At 41.0% G+C, this 4,724-nt stretch overlaps 1 non-coding gene across 1 annotated transcript; it reads left to right on the forward strand.

Annotated features, from left to right (window-relative positions):
• Window positions 1–1,150: 1,150 nt before the first annotated feature.
• TRNAS-GGA (transfer RNA serine (anticodon GGA)) lies at window positions 1,151–1,226 on the forward strand. The gene has a single exon. It is a non-coding gene; the product is annotated as a tRNA-Ser (tRNA).
• The last annotated feature ends 3,498 nt before the right edge of the window (window positions 1,227–4,724 follow it).

Here is a 4,724-nt window from a genome sequence, read left to right on the forward strand (position 1 = left end):
AAACCAATTAGCTTCATTGCTTATATATTATAGGTTACAAGAGCAGTTCATCAATAAAGTTTTCAAGTTTGCAAAGCGATATGGCTTGTTCAGTGAGGGAATACTTGCTCCATTGCAAAATTGCCCATAAACACTTAAATGAGGAAGTGTGCATATTCAGTATACACTTTGCCTAAGGTGGGGGAAAAATTGCAGTGCTTTTACTTTTGGTGAAAGCAGCCAGGTGCATTTGTAAATAAGTAGTCAATAATATTATAATTACTATAAATGGTGTCAAAGGGGCACTAGAAATATCAATGGGGGCATCACTTTGTAAGTATGTAAATGTCTAACTGCAATGATGTATACCTGAAACGAATATATTATTGAATGTCAACTCTAATTTACACACACACACACACACACACACACACACACACACACACACACACAAAGAAAAAAGACATGCATTTGCTTCAGTTAGGCACTCCTACTTTCATTCATAGTTTTTAGAGTTCAAGAAGTAAGTCAGGTTTAGTCAATTGCTATTGTTGAAACAATTGAGCCAAGACATTTAAGTCAGATTTTCTCTTGATAGTCACTTGTTTCTTAGCCTTAACAGGTCACTAATTTTGAAGCTCACTCATGGTGAACCCTCACATATATTCAGGTTACCTTCATAAGTTCTATAACTTTCAGACACCGCTCCATGGAAGGTTTACTCTTTGAGGGCCCTATGTGAGTTGTGCCCAAAGCACTTTTAAATACTATAAAAATGAGATCATTTCCCCCTCTTTTTAACTGGCATCCAGAGTCATTTACCTTGGCACCATTTAATGTTTTCAATGTCTTCCTGTTTGCTTCTCTATTTCTTAAGGTGGTAAATCTTCTTGCCTGACCGGAGGTGGCACAGTGGATTGAGCATTGGCCCAGGATTCTGAGGGCCACAGTTTGAAACCCTGAGGTTGCCAGCTTGAGCAAGGGGTCACTGGCTTGGCTTGAGTTCCATGGTCAAGGTACATAGGAGAATCAATCAGTGAACAACTAAAGTAAAACAAGTACAAGTTGACACTTCTCATCTCTCTCCTCTCTCTCTCCCTCCCCCCTCTCTAAAAAATAAAGCAAAATATAAAATAAAATTAAGAAACAGAATTTTTAAAAAAGTGATGAGGCCCTGGCCGGTTGGCTCAGTGGTAGAGCGTCGGCCTGGAGTGCGGGGGACCCGGGTTCGATTCCCGGCCAGGGCACATAGGAGAAGCGCCCATTTGCTTCTCCACCCCCCCCTCCTTCCTCTCTGTCTCTCTCTTCCCCTCCCGCAGCTAAGGCTCCATTGGAGCAAAGATGGCCCGGGCGCTGGGGATGGCTCCTTGGTCTCTGCCCCAGGCACTAGAGTGGCTCTGGTTGTGGCAGAGCGACGCCCCGGAGGGGCAGAGCATCGCCCCCTGGTGGGCAGAGCGTGGCCCCTGGTGGGAGTGCCGGGTGGATCCCGGTCGGGCGCATGCGGGAGTCTGTCTGACTGTCTCTCCCCATTTCCAGCTTCAGAAAAATACAAAAAAAAAAAGTGATGAGTCTTCTTGATGAAAGTGAAATGCACAGATAATGTATACAATGAAGTTTCCAAGCCCTCATCAATTAACTGTATTAGCTTTCATTTTCACTCCCTTAAATAAAGGATACGGTCTTTATCTACTTGAAACCTATATGATTCTATTCACCAATATCACCCCCAATACATTTAATTAAAAAGAAAGAATATTCCTAGATAAAGTAGCTTTAAAAAATAGTTCTTTTCCAAGGTAGAATATAATATACCTTAGAGACTCCATTGTTCATGCACAAGTCCTTAAACACCTAAATTGTTGTCATTTATTATTAACCACAACTTCAATAATCATTCTTCCAATGCTGTAAAGTAAATGACTGACCGAACAGATGAAGATTGAACTGTGTCCTATGACACAGGCAAAGACCTGAACTCCCACGAACTGAGGATCAAAACAGATTCCAAATGGGGGGACCCACCTTCAGCAAAAGCAGGGGTTGCCAGGACACCCAAGCCCAGGAGTGCAGACAGAACTGCTCACACCCTCCGTCAGGGTGGGGGCATGTTTTCTCTTGAACAAGCCTGACCATGTCTTTATCTCCAGCTCTCTGGGAGATGAAAGAGGAATATTCAGGGATGGAAGGGGGAGGGATGTTGGGAAGGAGGGAGAAGTGGAAGAACATTCTGGAATATATAGCACACCATAAGAAAAGGAAATTGAATAAGGCAGCCTTAAAATTTCTGGAGCCCTGTATACTCCTCCTGCTTTCCCTGCTCATCCTTCACTCCCCTGCTCAGTCACCTTGTGTAATAGTCATAGGCCAGCGGTTTGGACACATGAGAAGGTACTGTGATTCTCATGAGAACTTTAAAGGGGTTAACGGGTAGCCTAGTACTCTTGGATGTAGCACTTATTGTCAGCATCCAGATGGGAAAGTAGACCAGTATTTAAGGTGCTCTGAGAGGATCACTATGACTATAAGATTCTTAAAAATGGAAGCCAAGGATCCACCAAAATAGATCATGTAGAACTGCCATGTGATCCCCATTGATCCAAGTGTTCACACCTCTTGTAAATTTTATACAGTTCAAATTAGTCAACTAGAAACTGCTTTTGGGTATAGCTAGAGAGGCCAGGGTAAAGAAACGAGTGATATAAAAAATCTGCCCTGGTAATCTCAGTTCTGCCACAAATTCACTCTTGCTCACAGACCAATGTGTTCATTTTTCTCTCTCAGAAAAAAGAAAGAAAGAAAGAAAGGTGTTTCTCTCACTATTTTTCCCACCCAAAATATTGTCACTTTGAGCTTGGAACATCTCTTGTCTTTTATAACAATGAAAAGATAAAATGTTAACATAGTTTCTAATGGTGATTTCATTTTAAGTGAAGTAAGTGACATTGACACAACGCAGTTTACTGTCAAGCTGACCCGTCTTCTTTGGAAATTACTTTTTACCTAATGACCATTTTGTCATAAACATGAACATAGAAAGTTATGCTGCTCTCTGGCAGAAATTTTCTGTTGGCATAGCTACGACATTCACTATTCTTCACCACTTGGTTTCTGTATTATTTGGGCTTGATGGTTTTGGGTTCAGAATGGTTACTTATAAAGGAAATTCATTGATCAAGGGAAAGAAATATATGCCTTGTGACTACTTATGACCTTATTAAGAGACCCCAAAATTTATTCCAAGTTATTTATGCTCACATTTTTGTACATTTTATTTACCACAGAGCCACAGAGGTACATTTACAGAAGATATATGGTATTCTTCTCCATTGATATAATTGACAGTTAGACCATATGATTGACAGATGCTGAGGACATGGCTAAATGTACACATTTAGCATTGATAAACATGGTATAAAATGATAGTGGTGAGGAGTCATTTGAACTCTGGAAGGCTTTTAAAAAATGAGGCTAATAAGAGTGTACTCAGGTAAAAAATCTAGTGAGTGAATTGATGTGAATAAGATAATGTGCCTTCATGAGGGAGCTTGACATGGTCATCCAGTGGGGAAGACAGTACACTCACAGCATATAATTCCTAGCGGTTTAGCAGAGCAAAAGACATGGGCTCTGGAAGGCAATTAATTCCAACTGCTCTGTTATTTTTCATAACAATTTCCATTTTCATAGTCCCAAAATAACTAATTATAAGTTCTCGTGGCAAGAGTCTCGACCTAATGTGTCATTCGCTAGTTTGGGAGAATCACAGAATCTCTGGTTTAAAAAATTGTTCAGCCCTGTCCAGGTGGCTCAGTGGATAGAGCATCCTGGCCCGCTGAGGTCATGAGTTCAATCCTGATCAGGGCACATACAAGAAGCAAACAATGAGTGTACAGCTAAAAATGGAACATCTAAGTGGAACAATGAGTTGATGCTTCTCTCTCTCACTCGCTTTTCTTCTCTTTCTCTCTCTCTTGCTCGCTTTTCTCTTTCTTTCTCTTGCTCCCCTCTCTCACATCAATGGAAAAAGTGTTCCTCCTCCATGAAATACTTGTGCCCAAAAGCCCATTCATTCTCAGTCTGTTCTTGAATGCCTCTAATAATGGTTGACTCATCCTCCATTCTATATTTAAATAATCACCCCTCTCCTTTAAATTTTTTCCTTGACATTGAATCAAAACCTGTCTTTCTGTAGCTTCCATTTACTGTTTTAATTTAATTCTGCTTTGGGGGATCACTGGGATAAAAAATAAAACTACACTTCCATATGACAGTCTTTAAGTCTTTGAAGTCTCCTCTTATCCATCTGTTTCTACTATTCTTCATGTCTCAAATTTTCAGACTCCTTACTATCCTGGACACTCCTCTAATAAAGAACATGGAATAAGGCCCTGGCCAGTTGGCTTAGCGGATAGAGAGTTGGCCCAGTGTACTGATATCTTGGGTTTGATTCCCAGTCAGGGCTCACAAGAGAAGCAACCATCTACTTCTCTCCCCCTCCCTTCTCCCCTTTCACTTCCTTTTCCCCTTCTGCAGCCAGTGGCTCAGTTGGTCCAAATGTCAGCCTCAGGCACTAAAATTAACTCTGTTGATTTGAACATCATCCCCAGATGGGTCGCCAGGTGGATCCCGGTCATGGCACATGTAGGAGTCTGTCTCACTATTTCCCCTGCTCTCACTTAAAAATAAGTAAGTAAGTAAGTAAGTAAGTAAGTAAATAAGAACATGGAGTAATATTTTTCTATATG

The sequence above is a fragment of the Saccopteryx leptura genome, chromosome 2, assembly GCF_036850995.1.
Source record: "Saccopteryx leptura isolate mSacLep1 chromosome 2, mSacLep1_pri_phased_curated, whole genome shotgun sequence".
Lineage (NCBI taxonomy): Eukaryota > Metazoa > Chordata > Mammalia > Chiroptera > Emballonuridae > Saccopteryx > Saccopteryx leptura.